This window comes from Molossus molossus, unplaced genomic scaffold (assembly GCF_014108415.1).
Source record: "Molossus molossus isolate mMolMol1 unplaced genomic scaffold, mMolMol1.p scaffold_m16_p_8, whole genome shotgun sequence".
NCBI lineage: Eukaryota > Metazoa > Chordata > Mammalia > Chiroptera > Molossidae > Molossus > Molossus molossus.
In genome coordinates, this window is record NW_023425402.1 from 53,546,206 (window position 1) to 53,569,119 (window position 22,914).

The window sequence follows — 22,914 nt, forward strand, 5'->3', positions numbered from 1 at the left end:
TGCCTATGCCAAAGGAGATTAGTGACATGTTGCACATAAAATGCTTAATTCAATGCCTGCTACATTAAAAAGCTCTAAAAAAGTGTTTCTCATTATCCTCATCATTATCATTATATATAATACCATGAAAACAGTGTAAGAAAAGTAGGTTGCAAAAAGGTTGCTTTAAAAAATAATTTTATTTATAATAATAAATATCTTCTATAATTAAACTCTGACAAATTATGGTTTCCTTATTTTGAATAATAATGGTCATCACTTCTTGAGCAACTACTAAGTGCAAAGTGCTGTGTTATTTACTATATACATTCACATTTAATATAAGACAACGTATCCTTTACAAATTTTAGTTATGCAAAGTAAGTTCTGGACAACACACGGCCTATCGTTAACAATACTATATTGTGCACTTAAAAACATGCTAAGAAGGTACAACTTACGTTAAGTGATCTTACTACAAAAGAAAAAGTGGATATCTTTTGAAATAAATAAATAACAAGCACAGGAGGTAACTTTTGGAGGTGTTAAATAAGTTTATAGCTTTAATTATAGTGATAGTTTCATAGGTGTATACTTATCTTAAACAAATCAAATAGTATGCATTAAATATGTCCAACTCTTTGTATATATCATACTCAACAACATGGTTTTAAAAAATAAGACACAGTACCCTGGAGAAAAACCACTTTTTTCCTATATAAGCAGACAAGATTTTTAAATTCTTTTTACCACAGAAATGTGCTTCCTAGGACTGTTCCAAAAAAACAAATCAGACCGCCCTGGCCGGTTTGGCTCAGCGGTTAGAGCACCAGCCTGTGGTCCAGAGAGACCCGGGTTCGGTTCCCGCTAAGGGCACGTACCTCGGTTGCAGTTTGTCCCCGGCCCTGGTTGGCAGCCACTCGATGTGTCCCTTTCATGTTGATGTTTCTCTCTCTCTCTTCCTCTCTATCCCTCTACTCTAGCTGAACAAAAATAAAAAAAAAAATAGAAAATAAATTAGACCTATGCACAGGAATGTATGTACCATGTTCCTACCAGTCCTATTATTATGATTGTCAAAGCAAAGAGAAGAAAACCTGGATGTATGGCAATGTAGAATTGAGTAAATATAGAATGTTCACCCTTGTCATGAAATATGATTAAACTATTTCAAAGAGAACTATTTAATGCCATGGGAAATTATTGAAAATATGTAAGCAAAGAGAGCATTTTATAAAATATGGTTTATAGTATTTTTTCACCTGTATTAATATTGATACAAAGTATCTAGCAAAGTGCCTACATCAAAAGCTTGTTACATATACATAAATCCACAGAACAGAGACAGGAAAGATGTTTAATGTTAGCAATGGTTATGTAGGGGTGAAGAGATTATTAGTGATATTCGATTTCTTCTTTATATTTCTCTGAGTTCTCCAAATTTTATATAATAAACATATTATTTTCATGATTAAAAAAGACATTCTCGCTGTCTCAGAAAATAAACATTTTTAAGAAGCTCAGCAGAAAGGATGCATTTATAGAAGACAAGGAGGAAAATCCTACAAAGCAGGTGAGTTAAGGCTTTATAGACTGAGTACAGGAAGCAGAACATGGACAAATGGCCTTAGCAGGACAAAGGGGAGCTGCAGCTGCTGTTATATACAGCAGGCCTGAACCAGGAAGTGGCGTCAAAGGCTCCAATCCACCTGGACATTTATTGATGTCAAAAAGAAAATAAACGGCTACTATAATCGCTTAAAGCCTATAGACATGTTCTATCATATTGTCCAATGCCCCCTATATGAGATCCCCTATGGCAAATTCTTTCTAGAGTTTGATACCAAAAGGAACTTTGTCTTCTCTGAAGAAGCAGTGTAAAGAAAGGCCATGTAGCACAGTCAGAAAAAAATGTATGCACTGGGTCAAGTGCCTGGTTCTAAACATCCCTCAGACAATTACCTTAGTAATCTTAGCCAAGCTACTTACCCTCTTTCGTTCAGGTATCTGCATGTGCAAAACACATATGATAGTAGTAACTACTTCATGGGCATTAAAGATAACTAAATGAGAGGTTATATGTGTAATAGAAATCACTCATTCATATAAGCTATTTTTATTATTGCTATCAGATAACAAAGCTTTTGTGACATGTAGTTTTTATTTGCTTTGGCTTGTAAAAGTTCTAAATAAAATTTAATCTTTAATTATACCAACTAAATTATCTCTCATGAAGAACATATATGCACACCCATGAACATGAACAATAATTTGGTAAAGGCCAAGGAAGGGGCAGGGAAGGGAGGATGGAGATGGGCAAAGGGGGAGGATGGGGGACTTCTGCAATAATGTCAACATTAAGATTTTTTAATTAATCAGTTAATTAAAATTTTTAAAAAGACTGCTTTCACAAGATTTTATTTTTTTTATTTCTGTGTTTGGACAGTATCATACATTTAATGTTTTTTCACAAAGTAGCAAATTATTTTCTGAAGAAAGTAACTCAATTAAAAGAAAATCTCTTTATCCCACTTCTTTTTCTAGCTACCACACTATCTCACCTCCTTTATACTCAAACTTCTCCTAAGGATTTAGGTAGATAACAGAGATGCTCAATGCCTATTGTCCTTTCTCCTCAAACCTCTATAATCCGAGTGTGCTCCATTGTGGCCATGTGCCTCCTTGTGAGTCAGTAATAGCATCCAAGAAGCTAACTCCCATAGGTATTTACAGTGCTCTTACCCGACCATTCAGTGGTGCTGCCACTGTGGCTCACTCCTTACTTTTTGAAACATTCTCTTCTTTTTCCTCTCAAATGCCCCTCCTTTACTTTTTCTCAAAACTCGGTGGCCCATAAAAAATAATGAAATCTTACCATTGAACCTAGAAGGTATTATTTTAAGTGAAATAAGTCAAACAGTGAAAGAATGTCATGTAATTTCACTTACATGTGGAATCTAAAATACAAAATAAATGAACAAACAAAATAGAAACAGACTCACAGACACAGAGAACAGACTCATGGTTGCTGGGGAGGGGATAGTGGGAAGGTCTACATGAAAATGCTGAAGGCATGAATAAGTACAAATTGGAAATTACAAAATAGTCATGGGAAAGTAAAGTGCAGCATAGGGAATACAGTCAATAATATTGTAATAACCATGTATGGTGCCAGGTGGGTACTTGAAATATCAGATGGAACCCTTTGTAAAGTATATGATTAGACAATGTTTAATGTCTAACCTCTATGTTGTACACCTGAAACTAATACTAAACAGCGTTGAATATAAATTATAATTGAAAAGTAAAATTAAATAAAAAATCTCTGGTCCTTTCTTCTCTGTCTTCTTTACTGTCTCACTCTCCCCTAATTGGCTATGAAGTATCTCTATCTTCAAGTGTTAGACTTAGTCCCTCTTCTCTTTGCACTCTATATATTATACATTATTGATCTCCCTGGTGATTTCATCTTGCCTCTGTTATAATCCATCTGATGGTTCCCAAATGATCTCCAGCTCTAGGCTTGAATATCCAGCTGCCTACCAGATTTCTCCGCTTAGATATCACAAAGGCTATTTTAATTTCATTTTTCTCAAAACCAAAATCATAGTTTCCCCCCTAATTTTTGAATGACTTCATAAACCAAAAATAAAAATAAATAAGAATTCCTTCTCTCTCACCCCACATGTAGTTTATTAATTAGTCTTACATAATTGACTTCTCTCTCCTCCCCTGTAGCCAACTTATTTCCAGCTACTACTCCTATTCTTCATACTTGAACTAGTGTAATAGCTTCTTAATTGGTCTCCCTAGATCCATTTTTCCCATTTCAAGATTCATTCTCCATATATCTGTCAGGGCATTGAGCTTGAATTATAACTGTCTCTCCACTGTTTTAAATCCATTGCTCATAGACTAAAGTGCAAAGCCTTAATCTGACCCATGAGCCCTTAAATAATCCTGCCCCTACATTGGTCTCACTCTCATTTCACATTGCTCTCCCTCTTGCCCTCTGCTTCAACTTTATTGGACTCCTACCAGTTGCTTGAACTTACACCAGGTTCTCTCTCACATCGAGGCTTTGGTATATGCTGTACCTCTTGAATAAAGTTTGTCATTTTCTGCTATTTATTATGTGCAAACTCGACTACATTGAAGAGTCTTTGGAGACAAGACTGGACACCAATCAGTGCTTTGTACATTGGAAGAGTTGCACAAATATTCACTGAATTTTTGACGTGAGTAAATATATAAATTATTTTAGTAAGACATTCCTTAAAGATTATTTCATAAACAGAAAGGGAGGAAAATCTATCTACATCACCTCTCCTTTGAGGACAGAAGTTGGCTTTCATTGACCCAGTAGGTAATTTTTTGTGTGCACTTGCTTAATTTTTCTAATCATTAAAATGCAAAAAAAAAAAAATTGATACAGAAGAAAACTATGCTTTTAGCTGTTTTCTTCTCTTTTGATGCTAACTTCAGGGAAAGTCTGCTAGAGACCCTTTTGACAGAATGTAATCATAGTCCACGTGGTTTGTGCCTGTTTCTTGTTAACTCCATTGTGAGGCTCAGGCTGGCCACCAAAATTCTCAGCTTTTCTCTTTGTCTGGGCTGCTGCTACCTCGGCAGCTCAGGCTGGGCACCCAAGCCACCTCTCTCCATGGACTCTGACCTCCTCTTCTGAAGAAAGGAGACAAACCAGGGGGAGAAAGTGTCTTTTCTTGACAAATTCAAAACATTTAAAGACAGAAAGAGGGAATTAACACATCCGCATAGCAATGTGAAATGTTGCCACAAACTGGTCCTTAAAAAGTCAGAATCATGTAAATTCCAGGGAAATGAATCCATAAATAAATTTCAGAAAAATGAATTCAGATGAAAAGATCTCATAATATGGCTTTAAACCTGTTTTGTACATTGAGTATGGCTGTACAAATATAAGTAATTATCAATACTAGCCAGATGTGATCTAAAACTCCAATACAGATACAACATTTAACTGTGCATAAAGGACGCATTATGTATAGTTTGAGAACCTAGAATTTTTAGACTAGAAGTGACTCCATTTCTACCTCTAAGACAGTGTGGACTATTGCAAAGGACACTAGTGGAAGTCAGGAAACCTAAATTCTGGTTCCAATTAGCACTTACTGATCATGAGTCCTGGGAAACATGCTAAACCTCTCTGAGCTATGAATGTATTTCCCCCAAGATAAAAACAAAAAATGTTCATTCTATCTGCCTTTCTGAATATGTTTGAGAATCAAATGAGAATAAAATACTATATACAAAAGCATGTTGGAAATTGAAAGCAAATTATTTTAGTGACATGTTTTTAGTCTACCTAGTTAATTTATGATGTAAAATTCAAATATTTCAAAAAATATTTAACATACACCCAATTTTAACATTATTCTTATGAAAGAGGGTAATAATAACACATCTCCATACATAATTGGGTGTAGTCTGCCTATAGATCAAATAATCTATTCTTCTCAAGATAAAGCAACTACCTTTTCTCACAAGACTTAGTTCCTCAAAGTTAAAACAATTCCTCTTTTACTCTTCACTTTTTACAAATTTCCAAAATGTGATTTAAAATGCTGATCTAAGAGGCAGATGAACTGAGCCAGTGCATAGTGATTTGTGGTTGACTTTATTACACTACCTTATAGGTCTTTTTTCATGCTATAACCTAGCACCCATTCACTTAAATATTAGCATCATTCATTCAATAGCATTTAGTGAGTATGTATTATATGGAAAGCAGTAGAGAATGTATTCAATGTAGAGAATTGTATTTGGTTGTCTCTTGGCTTTCAATTCCATAGACACATTCATTTCAACATATCTATTGGTGTCTCCAAAGACGGTGTAGAGATTACTTTATTTCTGTAATGAATGAATACAGAGCTCTGAACACAGTCGACTAATAGGTGAATTATGGAGTGTTAGACTTGTTATTTGGACACTGGGTCACTCTATGGCCCTGCTAAATCCACATTTATCTCAATGTTAATTAAATCAATTAACAGTTCTGGGTATCAGTTTTCTGATTGCGCTTTGAAAATAATAAAATGTGTCAGTTTTCTACTTTACAAGTGCAAGTGGATGTTAATTATCTACAATATGTCCCAAGTAGTCTAAAGACAAGAGTATATAGAACTACACAGAATCAAAGAATTTCTAAAGAGAAACAGAATAAGGAAGAAAAAAATGTGTCTACTGGCTGAAATGTGAGTTTTAAAAGATGGTCAAGATATTTATCCAATAATTTCTCTCATTTGAATGCATTTGATATAAAAATAAATAAAAGTCATTACCAAATGTTTCATGTTAGACAGAAGGTATTCTCTTAACAGTATAGCAAAAGTTAATGAATGAAAGGCTAAGTGTTATTTGTGTTGGCAGAGACACTTAAAAAAATTATGAACACTTCCTATTTAAGGCAAACATTTCAAGAGCAGACCAGATTGCTCAGCTCTGAGTTTTCAACTAAAATGAAAATGAACAGTGGGTGCTTTCATTTTCCTTTTGGGGAAAGGCATTGGTCAGCGAACGCCCATTGTTCCTTTTTTTGCACAGGATTCTTCCTTATTTTCTAGCCTAAACTCTTAGATGTCACTGATTTCACAACAGCTTACTATGATCACATTGTAACTGTCAACATCTTGATTTATATACTTTAAATTGAACAATGAACATGGCACATCATAAAGCATCTAGAATTATATCATCCATTTCCTTGGGGCAACACCAGTAACAATGACATGATGAAGATACTTTACTCTAAAGATGTTACAAAGAAGATAATTAATATGACTCCAACATTTGCATTATAAGAAATATTCATGATTCATCTAATATTTATATAGTAACTTTCTCTAAAGAAAGTTACTCATGACATTATTATTTCCAGAGCAGTTGAAAGCAAACTTTATTAACAGAGGCTGCATTGTATTTAATAGCAAGGCTAGAAATAGAACCCAGGTTGCCTGTCTTTTCTGCAGTATTCTATGCCATACTTCATTAATTCTTTCTTCAACTAACTGGTGAATAACAATTGTGTGTTAAGCATAGTGTTTGATACTGTGTAGTGTGCAGAGCCTTGGAGTCTGAGGGTTCTGATTTGGACAATAAGCCTAATCCTTACTAAATGCATGACCATGGGCCAGATCCATGACCTCACTAAAACTTTCATATAAGATGAAGATAATATCAACCAGGCTGGGTTGTTTTAAAATGGGATGCTGTAAGTAGGTGAAGAATGTGGTATATTCTAAATGTTCAATAAATGCAAAGGAGTGAGGAGAGAAGAAAGAGAAGCAATAAAACTAGCAGAAGAAAATACAACTAAATGGAAAAGTGAAGATGTCGTTTTTTTGTCTGGCTTCAACCTCTTTACTATATAACCACAGTCATCATCATTCTCTTCCTTATCTCCCCAAATCCAAAACACAACCACACAGAAGTCCATGTCAGCAATGGCAAAACCGACCTTTCACCCCAAATTAGCAAAGAGTCAATGACAGTGTTTCTGTACAACCCTTCTTAAAAGTGTTTCTGCCTTAGGCTTCTTTTCTGCCTCCTTTCCCTTTCCGGTGCTGGGTGCTGGATCTTTCCTTGTCCCTATCATTCTTTGCTACTGATTTTGGTTCCTTCCACTCCTTCTTACTTCTTTCTGTCTCCTCTTCATTCTCATGTCTTTTAAATATAGCTTTTCTTGTAAGTTCTATTCCATAATTTATTCCTTCTCTTTCCCCATGATCTCATCCTTAGCCCAAATTCCCTGCATTTCTCCATAAATGCACAGGATAGCTTTCATTTGCCCTCCAGATCACGTCTACCCTGCATGTTCTCTGGAAGGCTGACCAAATGGATTACATTAACCATTCTCTTGACCTCTGGCTTCCAGTTATGCTTGGCCAGTGGGGAGCCCCAGCAAGAAACCAGAAGGAGGGATGAGAATAAGGTCAGAACATACCCATTCCCTGGTTGCTGTGGACTAGCTGCCTCTTTCTACTAAAGGCTTTCTGCTCCACACAATCCTCTCCTGGGTTCTGATAACGCTTCTGTTTCACACCACTTTAGAACTAGGGGTGATGAGGGCTCCCGCTCTAAAAAATCCCAAAGCACAGCATTAACTGTCCCTGTGGTTTTCCCCCAACTATTCATACCTTTAAAGTAGTCTCAAATTACCCAAATTGAATGTCTCCTTTAGTTCCCATCTAGACACTATATTAACTTCTTATATCCTTACTTTCTAATCCCCTCTCAATAACCCAGCCTTTTGAGTGTGATAATTGACCAGCTCATCTTCCCCCCTCTTACAGCTCTGTATACTTGTTTCTGCCAGACCACATTTTTTGAACCATAGCACAAAACCTACTCATCTTTCCTTCAACCTCTTTCAGGGACTCTACATTTCCAATGAAATGAAGTCTGGGTATTTCACCTAATATTTAGACCTTTCTGCAGTAAGGCCACCTTATCTTTCCAATGTCATTTCCCACCACTTCTCCAAGTGCACTTTAGGATCCCAATGCATTAAACCATTCGGTATTCCAAAATACAGACCACTTTTCACTGTCAAAGCTTTACTCATGTGCTTCTTTCTCCAATTCCTTTACTCCCTACCAAACAAAATCCTATCCCTTTGTGTCCATCTTAAATGCCCTTCTTTTTACAAATCTCAATTACATGAACTGGTGTCTGCTCTTCAAACTCCATAAAAATTATTTGTACTTTTCTTATTTACTTGTTCTTAATTGCAACTATTTGTGTTCTATCTTAGCTTCACTAATTGAATTAATGGATTTCTTGTAAACAAGCTCTAATTATGGAAATTATTCTATATATTATATGAATATGTTAGCTTATATCTTGACCCTAGTTTTGCTATAACATATATCTCTTTAGCATTTGTAGAAGTGTGTCATTATCTCTCTATTGGTAGTTTGTTGTTGTTTTTTTTTTATCTATGTGTAGTAAAAAGGGGTGGGGGCAGAATATCTTCATACCTTTTATTATTGCACATCACATGCGACAAAGAATTATATGAGACTTTCCTGTATTGCTTTTGTCCCACATGTCAGGCAGGAAGCTAGGGGGATGGACTATCACAAAGACCAAGCTAAGTGTCAAAAATCCAAAATGACTTAAGATGAAAGGGAAGTATCTGCTGGCCTACTTGCTACCCCATGTATACTAGGTCATTGCTGCTCAAAATCAGGGCAGAACAAGAATAGAACTTTTAAATTCCCAACAAGAAAGGAGAAACCTGCATTCAGCTAAACTCCACTGCAGCTCTTTCATTTTCATATGAGCCATCTTATCCAGAGTCAGATTGCTGGTGGCTGGTGCAGCGTAACAAAATAGAGTATTAGATGGTTAGCGAGATGAGATGGTAAGTTTGTCTGTTTATTAGCTCACTCACCAATTTATTCAATTACTCATTGAATAAGAATTTGTGGAGTGCTTAAAATTTGCTAGCCATGGGGAATAATAAAGAAATAAAACTCTTAAAACCATAAAGAAATGCTTCAGAACTCACTTCCCAACTAGAACTCACAATCTAGTTGGGAAGAAACAAGAGTTCAACTCCTTCCTCTCTAAAAAGACATCTAGAAGAAGACTTTATTTTCATCTCTGCTTACTTTTTGTTATGATAACTGAAATATTTGTGTACATAATATAAATATATTTAGCAGTTAATAATTTTTCCTAATGATATCTAACACAGAATTTCATTATATAAAATAAATTACATATATATAATATAAAGTATCATTTAATATATTTGTTTAGTGTATATCATTATTAAAATGATAAAGGAGTTCCTTGGACAATTATAATTTTAACTGGTAGGTGAAGAACACTACGCTGTTTCAAAGCCGTGAAGCATTTCCATGGAGCCACTGTGTTCCCAAGAGCAGGATTTGAAATCTCTTCCACTCTTCCACATGCCTGTTGGCTCACTTCAGTAACATACCCTTAACAGTGAGAGTACTACTTTCTCTTCATGAATGGAGAAAGTCTTCATGAACACTTTAGTGTTTTTTTGATTTGTGATTTTCTAATCAAAACCCATAAGCTAATGAGTATCTTGAAAAAGAATCCTGCAGTAGATTTCTACTGAGTCTATGTGAATTATGAACACAATAATCCAGACGAATGTGAATTCAAGAAGCAGTGGTTAATTGTGTGGTCTGGTCTTTAGAGAATGCTCACAATACGAAGTCCATGCGTCATGTCAAACTAAAAACTGCACGTTTCTTGTTTCTTAGGAAACTAAAGACCTATTTTGGTCTTTGTTTGAAAACATAATCCTCATGTAGACCAGCTTTCATTTGCTTTTTTTTAAAATTTTACACAGAGTAATAAACAGCTTCCTGTGCAGGGTGGACACCTGTGTGACTTAATTGAATTGACAGCAACAGTGACTCCTCTGAGAGGACTCCATTTCAGTTGAACAACCTTTAGTGACTTTCTGGCTACCTGAGGGCCAGACCTGAAACAGTGAAAGACCCTGTTAGTGCCCAGTTTCTAAAAGCAGCTCAACTGAAGCCTCAGTTTTGAGCTAACATAGAGAATAATCATTTTTGTCTATGAAGCTACATTGTTACCAAAAGGAGAGTTCAGTTTTACCTGAAGAGTTCAAAAAGTCTGAAAGGAGAAAAAGAAAAAAAAAAAAAAGATGTATAGATGGATAATAGCAATACACATAGTGAGAAAATGGAGGAAATACTTTTTAAAAAAATTAACCATTCTTAGTAAAGAAAAATAGAGAAGCAATGACATTTCTAAGTAATATCTAAAAAAAGAGAATAAAGAGAGTAAATAACACATATTAAATATGAGACTAAATAAATCACAGGGAAATAGAACAGTGAAATAACACTCGGCACACTGCCTGAAAAATGTCAACTAAAGCAGGGGGAGCGGAAGCTTGATTGACATTTTATATCTAGCATGTGAGCTTTCCTAAATTCCCTTTCCTATACATTTTTAAATTAAATGTAGTCAAGGACTAGTGCTACAACATGCTGTGAACACAAGACAGGAAAAAATATTTAATGACCAGAAGCTAATAAAATAACTGCATGGAATAAGGGGTTAGGACAAAGCAAATTATTCCACTACAGAATAATCTCATTAAGGTATAAATTAATGTTTTGCATCATCTTATTGGAACAAAGGAAAAGTTGAAACATAAGCATTGTTTACTGATCTTTCGTCATAAAGATCCAGTCTGTCTCTGTAATTGCTTCAAGAACAGCTTAGTTAAAAGAGAAATAGAAATATAGTATCACTAATGACAAAAGTCAAAGTGTCATAGTTGTCAAGCAGATACCACAAAAGAAGTACGAAGGTCTCCTCTAAACATTAAAGTCAGTGTAGTGGTCTGATTCTAATGTTCCTTCTTTGTTTTTACAGTGGTCTACAGCTGTGCTATGAAAATCATGTGTCAGAAGAGTTGACTGGCCTCAGCCAAAACCTCTGCCTCTGATATCAGGTGTGACTACAGGTGCATAGGTTGAGTTGTATCCCCCCACTACAAAATGCATATGTTTAGGTCCTAACCCCCAGTACCTTAGAATGTGACCTTATTTGGAAATAGGGCTGTTATAAATATAACTGGCTATAAAACCATACTGGAATTGGGTGGGCTCCTAATCCAATATGATTAGTATCCTTTTGAAAAGAGGAAATTTGGACACAGATATGCATACAGTGTGAGCACGATGTGAAGAACAGAGTTGAGCTATCACAAACGATGTAACTACCAAAACTAGGAGCCAGGCCTGGTACTGATTCTTCCCTGAAGCTTTCAGTGGGGTGTATAAATCTGCCAACACCTCGATCTTGGATTTTTAGTCTCCAGAACTGGGAGACAATACATTTTTTTTTGTTTAAACCACTCAATCCATGGTATGGAAAACTAATACAACAGGGTTGTAAATACCCAACTAGATCAATTGCTGTGGCTTGTTGGCTGCCAGTCTCACTCTCATGGCAGGAAAGTCATGAGAACTGGTCAACTTCATTATAAAGATAATTAGTATCCTCTTTATATTAAAACCTATGGGGGAGGAATTGTTCGATGACCAAACTACTCAAGATGAAACTAGATTGTTGGATTAGGATATTACTGAGAGATCGAGCTTTGTACAATTATTGACATACCCTAAAAATCATAGAAAAAGAAACATCCATGTTGCTTAAATATTTAATTACTATACAGACACATTTTTTGCTGTTGTTATTTTTGTTTATTTGTTTACCTAGAAAAATATCATCATTAGGGAGAGTTGGAAAACAAAATGGCAAAGCCCAGTAAGCTTCTACAGTATCTTTCTAGATTCCTGGGTGACAATGATTAAAAGATTCTACTTGTTGCCCTGACCAATGTGACTAAGTGGTTAGAGCACTGGCCCTCACATGTACCTGGGTTGCAGGTTTGATCCCCAACCGTGGAAAGAACATGTGTGGGAGTCAACCAATCAATGCGTCTCTCTCACATCAATGTTTCACTCTCTCTCTCTCCTCTCTCTCTCTTGCTTTCTCTTCCTCTCTCTTTCCCTCTCTCCCCCTCCCTTCCACAGTCTCTAAAAATCAATGGAAAAAATATCCTCAGGTGAGGAAAAACAACAAAAGATTATTTTTGTAAACCTCTAAAATCATGCCTGATAAATAAAAGAATAGAAGCAAAATAAATGGGTATCCCCAAAATGGCAGATAGTGGGTATACAGAATGATGCATGTTTAATTTTATGGTCAATTTGCAATTATAAATCACCTTGACTATGCATTTCCCAGCCTCCAAAACTGTGAGAAATAAATTTCTGTTGTCCATAAACCAACCAATCTATGGCACTTTTGTTATAGCAGCTCAAATGGACTGAGACATTCCCTCTACTCCCATTACCTGATGATTACTGATCTGTTTTCCGTCCCATTGTTTCGCCTTTTCCAGAATGTCACACAGATGGAATCATTCAGTATTTAGTCATCTGAGACTGGCTTTTTTCACTCAACACAATTAATATCTTTGAGATTCACCCATGTCATTAGATGTAACAATAGTCCATTTCCACTTTATGGCTGAGTAGTGCTGCATCTTACGGATGTGTAATGGTTGGTTTATCCATCCTCCAGCTGCTAGACTTTGGGTTGTTACCAGTTTGGAGCTATTCCAAATAGAGTTGCTATAAACATCAGTGTACTTTTTTTTTCATTTCTCTTAAATAAAGTACCTAAGAGTGATAATGTTAGACCTATTGTAAGCATATGTTTAACTTCGTAAGCAACTGCTAAACTGTTTCTCATAGTAACTGTACTATTTTCCATTTCCATCAGCAATATGTGAGCATTTCAGTTGCTCCACATCCTTGCTAGTACTTGTTACTAGCAATTTTGTTTTTGTATTTTAATCATTCTGGAATGTATGTAGTGGTATCTCATGATGGATTTAATTTGCATTTACTTAATGACAAATGCTATTCAAAATTGTTACATGTGCTTATTTGCCATCAATATGTCTTCTTGGTGAAGTGTATATCCAAACCTTTTACACATTCTTAAAAAATTGCTTAGTTTAATTTTTATGACTGTGTTTTAAGAAGTTATTTTTTAAATTCTGGATCATATTCCTTTATAATAGAGGTCATTTGAAAATATTATACCTAGTGGGTGACTTGTCTTTTTCTATACTCTGCCTTATAAAGAGTAGAAGTTTTTAATTTTGATGAAGTCAAATTTATCAAATTTTTCTTTTACGGGTCACAATTTCTATGTCATAATTGAGAAAATGCTTAATGTGAGAACACAAATATTTTCTTCTGGAAGTTTTATAGTTTTAGGTTTTACAATGAAGTCTATTACCCATTTTTTGTGATTTTTTAAAATTGATATAAGGTATGGATTGAGATTCTTTTTTGTTTCACATGAATATCCATTTGTTTCCAGTGCCATTTGTTGAAAAACACCCTGAATTTCTGGTTTCAGCTCCAACAGGTAAGAGCTTGAAAGTCACCACTCTTATCCTCACAACAAGAAAATAAAAACTGAACAAACGGAAACCAGTGACTTCATTGGGCCCAGCAGAGAATTAAAGTGGCTCCACAAAATCTGGGGAGACAACTGAATACAAAGAATCATGGCACATCTCTTTTTATGTGGAACAGTAGTCACAGGACCATAAACTTGTAGGAATATTAAAATAGTAATTTTGACTAATTACTGGAAGTTAAGTGTGGAGTAGCATAAAGATGAAAAACTCCATTGGACCAAAGTTTGGGTAGGGGACCCCTTCATGTGGATTTTATCTCTAGAAACCGCACTGGTTCTCACAGTGAAGACCCAGGAAGGAATAGGCACTGGGGTTAGGGAGCTTTGTTGAACCTAGTGCCCTAACATTGCACATCTTTAAAAAGATTTTTTTTTAGCCTTTCTCAAATGTAGGGTTTTGTTGTTTACTTTATAATCCACAGCTATTTCTTATAATTAAAGAATAGTTTTTTATAAATAAGAAATGAATAATTAAGAAATGAGTAATTGCAATGTTAACGATTATTTGGTTGACAGCTACAAGCCAGATATCTATCATCACTCACAACTAAAATATTTATGAGAAGCTTAGCCGTATGGCTCAGGGGATTGAGCATTGTCTCATGAACTGAGATGTCCTGGTTTGATTCCTGGTCAGGGTACATGCCCAGGTTGTGGGCTTGATCCCCAGTAGGAGGTGTGCAGGAGGCAGCCAGTCGATGGTTCTCTCACATCAATATTTCTAGCTCTCTCCCCCTTCCTCTCTCTCTCAAAAAAAAAAAGGCAATGCAAACATAAAAAGAAATACTTATAAGGTATATAAAAAATGGAAGTATAAACTACCATATTAATTAGAATTTATCAAACATCTAGACATCTTTTAAAGAGACTTATCAAAGTTGATTTTAAAGTAACAACCTAATAATAAGGATAGTTTATCAAATAGTTTAAATTCAATTGTTTCTGAAATGTTTTGTGTAGAAAAAAAATAAAATTCAAAGTAGATCAGTTAAGGTTAAGACTAGATTCGGGTAAGTGCAGGGGCATATGAAAGTTGTAAAAATAACAAATGAAAACTGAATGACTTTCACTGATGAAAGGAACTTTCAATAATGTAGCCTGAAAATATGGAAGGAGCTGAAAAAAAGAATAGTACCACAAGGCTGCAAAACCAATAAAGATGTATAAGGAATAGCCCAATTGATGGGCGAAATGCCTGCATCTTTCCAAGTGGAAAGAAGAATTAGGCAGAAAAACAACTTAAGTGCTTCCTGATTACAGAACCCATGAATAAGGTCAGGAAATCCTGTAAAGAAGGGTGAATGAGGCAAAACTGAGCAATGGAAATTGGAGAAAAATAAGCATTCAGAAACTGACAAGCCCAAACCACATATACCGAAATGAGATATATAATTTTTAAGCAGAAATACAAGATTTGGAAAAGGTCACTAAGATAAAGGATATACCAAAAATGAAAATGAACAAAAGCAATATGTTTCAAATATTAAAGCAAAGAAAAACATGCCAAGCATATGCCAAGAAAATAAAACAGAGTTTTAAACACTAAAATCTTCACTTGAGATGACAAAGAAGACTCCAAAAAGTTAAACAGATTACCTGTAGGTCCTGAAAGTATATCACCAGAATGGATTGACCAACAATAAGTTACCACAACATCTAGTTTCCAACACAGTTGTTGAAATCAGTTGTGCCAGTTTCTTTTATGGATTTAAAAGATAGAAAACATTAAAAATAGGCCAGTGTTCTGGAGCGCAATTATTTTTTAAATGACAACAAATATAAAAACTACAAAAAGGAGAGAACATTTATCTAGTGCTTATTATACACATAAGCTGTGTCATTTGATCTTCACAGCAACACTTTAAAGTTGGTTTTACAAATAAACTGAACTTGAAGGGTTTAACAAATCAACCTTAGAAATATAGCTCTAAGCAGGAAAAGGCATTCAAATATGGGTCTCTGTAAAGCTCACATTCTTTCCACTTTCTGTTTTGTTCCCAAACTATGACTAAATCTAATGATGCACTTGGTAAAAAAGTTTTAAATGACAATATTGATTCTAGAAATATACAGTAGAAATAAGGGTATTCACTGTTAAATTCATTCAACTTTGTTGTATATTTGAAAATTTTCAAAATAAAATGTTGCAATCAGGGTTGAGGGAAATACATGGCAGTTTAAAAGATGCAATGAGAAAGTTAACACTAGACATAAAGTTGATGTGTTACTACATGGAATAACAAAAGGCCCAAAGGCCTATTTTCCTAATGGGCTCCTTCCCCATGATACCAAAAAGACATTAACACTTTTTTTGGTTAAGACATGTATAGCTCTATAAACCTCATGTCAATATAAAGATATGTCATCTGGATTAAGATTACACCTTAAACCATTTAAATTCATGAACATATTATGCTAATGACATCATCTTGACACTTTGGAAATCACAGAAGAGGGCCCTGGAATAATAGAATAAGGAAAAGATACACTTTGACACAGAACAGTAATAATAAAAATAACCTCACCAACATTGTGCTTACTATGTTACGGGCATTGTAAACACACAGGCAATAAATCATTTAACCTTTTTATCAAGCCAATGAAATAGGTATAATTATTATTATATCTTATAAATTATACCAGCAGTTTCATTCCAGAGGACACACCCTTAACCATTGCACTGGACTTCCTCTCTGAGGTCAATTGCTTTCTCTTTGGCATACATGGAGCCCCTGGATACCTAGGAAATGATAGAAAACATTGAAAGTGATGGTGGTCAGTGTCAAGGGGGTAGGGAGGGAGATTAATGATGAAGTATGTTTGAAAATAAACAGGAACTATTGGATTTTGCTTAGATTCTAACCAGTGTATTTCTTATGAAAAAAGAAGAAAGAAAATAAGATATATTTAAGATGTTTTACATAAAATAAATAGGAGGAAACAGGATATAAAACCAATAAGAAAAGAAGCAAAATAAAAGAGAGAGAGAAAAGAAAATTAAAAAGTGATGCTTATCCACTGGAAGAAAGAGCAAGAAAAGGAAAAAAAATAATAAATAATGAAGAATTCATAAATGCGTATTTTAAGAAAAGGAGAAATTTTCAACCCAACAGTAATAACATTTTAAATGGAAAATTATCCAAGGATACAGTGTGGCATGATTCCATTAGGGCAAAGGTAAGGTATATGCAAATCATTATACACTTCTATGCAAATGTATTTTCTTCTAAATAGAAGTTTCCAGTTGATTATTTCATTTTATTATTATGTTTTAATACTCAGTATCCAGTTTTGTTTTGTTTTTCTGGAAGAAAATCCTCATTGCATGTTAGAGAAAAGTTTGCCCTTCAGATTCCCAGGAACCTCCTCACCTTTGCCCTCAGACAATCAAATAGGAGAGATATAACCTAGGATTAACCAATTGGATGGATGTTCCCGCTCGGGACGGGAAGTCTTGTCCTTGTGATACACACACACAGTGATTGGATTCCAGGCCCAGGCCAGAACTACATCAGCTCCAATCAGCAAGCAGAGGCTGGAGGCCTCCACAGTACTCAGACTCTCCAAGGCATGATGTCAGCTGCCTTGCCTGCTGCAACTGGCCTTACTCATGGCCATTCCTAAACTTAATCCTTCAGTGTTTGCATCAGTTCTGTGAGCTCTCTTCCAATACATTTATTTTCAGCTTAAATTTGTCAGGTTTATTTTTTTTGCTTATAACCAGAAAACCTGATAAACAAAAATGGGTCTTCAGGAGCATTGAGGACAGGATGTGGAAGGCAACGCAACAACAAAGAAATTATGAGAGTTAAGACCTGTTGGTGCACATCTCCCAGTGATATTAAACAGGTTATAGAGAGAATGACAAATATATGTCCCTAAATGTTTGGCTTATGGAACAAAGTGATACCAAAATCTTCCTCCAAAGATACTAAAGAATTTCTTAAGTCTTCAAACTTTAGGGCTAAGGTGGCCAAAAAATACACCTGAGATTTGGTCAAGTAATTTGTTGAATTATGTCCACTGAAGTTAATAGCCTCACCAGGTTCTTTCTATGTAAAAGTCATGGTATTGATGAAGAAAACGTTAAGATCCCATAAACTGGGATAGGGATAAATAAAGGATTTAGGGCCACAAAGCTTCCTGAAGCCTAGCCTTTCACTCCTACCTCTGTGAATGTCCCTTGCCAGCTACCACTACCTCACTGTCTGTGAGGCTGCTCCTTCCTTACCTGGGAGTAACCTTATAAGAGAAAGTTAATGTTCAGATTCCAGCACCACTTCCTGCCCCTTCTGCCTCAGTCACAGCATGCCTGAAAGGTCAAATGCATCACCAAATATTTCACTGTGCTGCCTTGAACAGCTGGGAAGGATTATAATTGTTTGCTCGGGTGAGATTAGAAACTTGGGATCAGTGATAGACAACACTAAAATGAAGTTGACATGCCAAAAATGTTTCCATCAGGAGATCCTGTTGGTTCTACATTCAAAACATATCTAGTACACACCACTTCTAACCACCTCCACTGTTACCATCCCAATCTGAGCCACCGCCATATCCCACGGGCCAAGGCCTCCTAATGGGATTCTGGGCTTGTATCCTTTTCTTCACCACCTTCATCCCCATAGATATTCCCGATTCAGCAGCCAGATAGATCTATTAAAAACCTAAGTTATGGAATTTTGCTTTCTTCAAAACCTGGCAAAAGCTCTCCATTTCACCAAGAGTAAATCCAAAAACCCTTAAACGACCCATAAACCTCTAGATGATAGAGCTCCCAGCTGGCCCTCTGAAACTTTCTCCTGCCATCAACCCCCTCACTCAGTCTGCTCCAGCCACAGTGGCCTCCCTGCTGGCTCTTATACTTGCCAAACACACTTCATTTTAGGGCCTATACACTTACTCTTCCTTCTGCCTGAAACACTCTGCCCCAGGATGACTACACAGTTGGTTTCCTCCTTTCCTTCAAGTCTTTGCTCACTTTCTCAACAAAAAGTGCCCTGAACATTCTGTTTAATTCTTTAACCAGATCCCTTCTTCCCACCTGCCACTTTCAGTCCTCCTTGGTTTTCTCTCTTCTTTTCTTCTCATATTGTACTCATTTCTCTTCTAACATGATATACAATAATTATCAATATATTTATCATTGATCATTTATCTTCTTGTGGTAGAATATAAGCCCCCATGGATCTGGCTTCTTGTACCGGTCCTTGACCCAGCAATTGGCCCTCAGATTCCCTCCTCTACTCAGCTCTAAGAGGTGTTGACCACTGTAGATGCATTCCCAGGTTCCTAGGTCAGCTACTTTGGACCACAGGGAAACAAGAAACCTGATAGAAATTGGTTGGGAGGTGGGATATATCTTTCAACTCACTATATCATGGCACTCCAAACCCTGATGTTTCTAGAAGGATCTTAAATGCTGTTTGTCTAGTAGATTCCTTTAATTGCAGTGAAGATGCAATTTACTAAATAGTAACCTGAAGGCTTTAAAGAGTTAATGCCACTCTAAAATAAGCTACACATAATCAGGCCATGTCTCTAGGGTAGATGAAGCAATGAGGTTTTATTCAATTGGTGCTTAGATTTTTGCTTTGCTTTGTATTGTCTTTCTTGATATTCTATAATTATTATATTCATTTCAAAAGGCATATAAGTTGAAAACTATTATAGAACACTTTTCAACATAATTTATCTTTACTTGATTATTTTCCATACATATTCCCTGATGTTTCCTTCTGTCTTTTATGTATTTAGGAGTAGTTCTGAAATGTTTCAGAAACAGTCATGGTGAGCTAGCTGCATGCTAGCGTTCCAAAGTCTGTTTCCATATTTCCATCCGACAGTAGGCTATTTGTTCTTGGATATGTCCTGAGGCAGTCTTGACATAGAAATGCAAAGTAATCACAGTTATCTGGAATCTTTGATTAAAACTTATAGTGATAGCTTTGGCAGCAGAAATATTCTTATGCACCAAAGTGTCATAAAGCTCACCTTTTTACACTGTGATTAGATAATGAATAACCCTGCAAAAGCACATTTAAATATATTTTAAAGGATATCACTTATCCAGGCCATCTATGTGCTGGGCATTTTATGAACATTATCTTTTGAATTATCACAACCCTGTTAAGACCAGATTAATATTCCTATTTTACAGTTGAAAAACAAACTCCGAGTCATAAGTGACAGTGATGGGATTACTACACAGGTCTCCCTGATCCCAAGTCTTTGGATTTCCCCTAAATCTACCACCATGGCCTTTGTAAAAGCTAGGATTCAAAGAGGTAGAAATACACAAGTATCTGCAAAATTTTTATGATTCCCAAGTGATACCAATCCATTTCAGGAAGGAAATGGGAATGAAGAGAATGAAGTATATGTAAGTCAGCAGATCCAGTTGGAAATGGAGCAAACTGGAAATATAGCTGCCTATTGTTTTTTGTAGTGGTGGTACCTACATGTAATATGTAGCAGTAATTTAATTATTTTTAAATCAGTAAAGAAAAGACTGAGCAGATATTTGGATGGTGAGTCATTATAGAATCTAGGAATGTGTATTTACACATTGAAAATTTTGTCTACTGCTATTAAAAATAATACTAGGTATATTTTTCATTATTATAGTAATGAAAAATAATATTATTTTTGTGTGCCAGTGACAGGAGTTAAGTATATGCGTGTTCTTCAAACTCTTATTATAAATTGTTATAGCTGAAGAAATTGAGATACTTATAGAATTTGTCCAAGATAGCAAGTGACAGAGTTTACAATGGAATTTATTACTTTTATGCCAAAATTACCTTAAGTGCTATAAAGCATTGATGGTACTGCTGTGAACCTGTAATGTAGCTTCACTCTATGTCCTTTACCCTCTTTCAAAGTCACATCTTCAGAAAACAATTATAATTGTTTAAGTGCCATAGCACATAACATTAAACACAATCATATTTGAAATCAGCTAGGTGAAGCTGTGAAATATATATATATATATATATATATATATATATATATATGCAATTGTAATTGTAAAAAACAAAACAAACAAACAAAAAAAACAAGTATCATAAAGTTTTCAACAAAATGTTTTGTAGAGAGATTTTATTACCAGTAATAGCCCCAATGAATCACCTCTCCTAATCACCCCATCTGTGTATAGTCTGCTCCCACATGGACTCTCAGTATGGCCATATGTCTTGCTTCAGCCAGTAGGATATAGTACTTACAGCACAAGCAGAGGCTTACTAAGTGCTAGATTATAGGGGCAAGTTCTTTTAAAATACTATGTATTTTAATACCACCATGTAAGAAACTCAGACTATTCTACTGGAGAAACTACATGGAGAATAAAGCAACCTCAGCCAGTGGCCCCAGTCAACCACCAGACATGTAAGTAATGCTACTGTGGACCATCAGCTACAATTGAACCCCCAGGTTGACTACAGACATATAGTGCTGACTCCAGGCGAGATCCACAGAAGAATCCCCAGTTGAACCTAGCCCAAATTACAGAATGATAAGTATATTTATGTAAATGAGTGTAACTTTAATCCATCAGGTTTAGGACTAGTCTGTTATCAATGATAGGCAACAGATTCACTGCTATTTTTCCACACACACAAGCATGCATGCACACACATACACATGCACTATCCTCCTGTCAACACATTTTCACATATGGAAGAGAAAATGTTATAACATGTCTGAGCTTATGAATACTTCACAAATACAAATCTACTGCACTCTGGTATAAAACTACCTAGCAAACATGATGTATACTGAAACACAAATTATTATTTCATTGAAACATTTATATATACAAGTATTTAGGCCCAACCTTCCTCTTTTAGTGATAAAAAATAAAAGACTCCAGCAAGGTGAGAGTTTAAGAGTAAACTGAGTAATACTTTAAAATCAAGAAACATTGGCTTGAAGTCTGCCTCATGAGATCATATAAACTATGGTTATCTGATTCTGGAAACCACAAAAATATTCTCCTCATCTGCATGACTCATGGATAATAGAAACAGCAACAAGCTATAAAATATTGTGACAAGGGGCTTTGTTCCCAGTCAAAATGCAAATCCATGGGATGGGTATAATCTTTGGCTTCATCATTCACTAACAATTTAACATAATAATACTTCTCAGAAAATTAAGAATAATGTGATAAATAGAAATACCTAAGGGTGTTTGACTAACAAGAGAAAAAGTGGTGGGAGACACACTTGATCATTATATTATTACCCTCCAGATCTGGAATGAAATCAGCCTAGCGGCATATGCCTTCAGGAAGGTAGGGAGGACCCTGCCGCATGAATCCCCCGCTCCAGAGAGGACAGGATTTTACAGGCACAGGATTTCAATGACATATAGATTCCATTTGTCTTGGGAGTCCCCAGCTCCCCCAGTCTTTTATCCAACATTGCAGGTTTTTTTTCCTGCCCCTCCTGGAAACCTGAACAACAGAGAAGGAGAGTTGCATAGGCTCTTGTGAAATAAGAGAAAGAATTGTAGAAATACATTCAAAGCTTTGCACTTAGCCTTAAGTTTTCCTACTCTATTCCTTCTGAAAGTAACAATAATAAATTATGTTTTTAATGATTGTTCTAAAGCATGGGTTAGTGAGTTCTGGCCCACCGACCAAATTTATCCTATGCCCTGCTTTTTTTTTTTTTTTTTAATAAATTTATTTATTTATTTTTTGTTACAGATATTTTAACTTTTTTACCCCATTGGCACCCGCCACCCCACCCCACCTCCACCCCGTCCCCGGCTTAGTTGTCCATGTCCATTGGTCATGCATACATGCATATAAATTCAGTGGTTTATCTCTTCCCACCCCCACCTCCCCCACCCCCT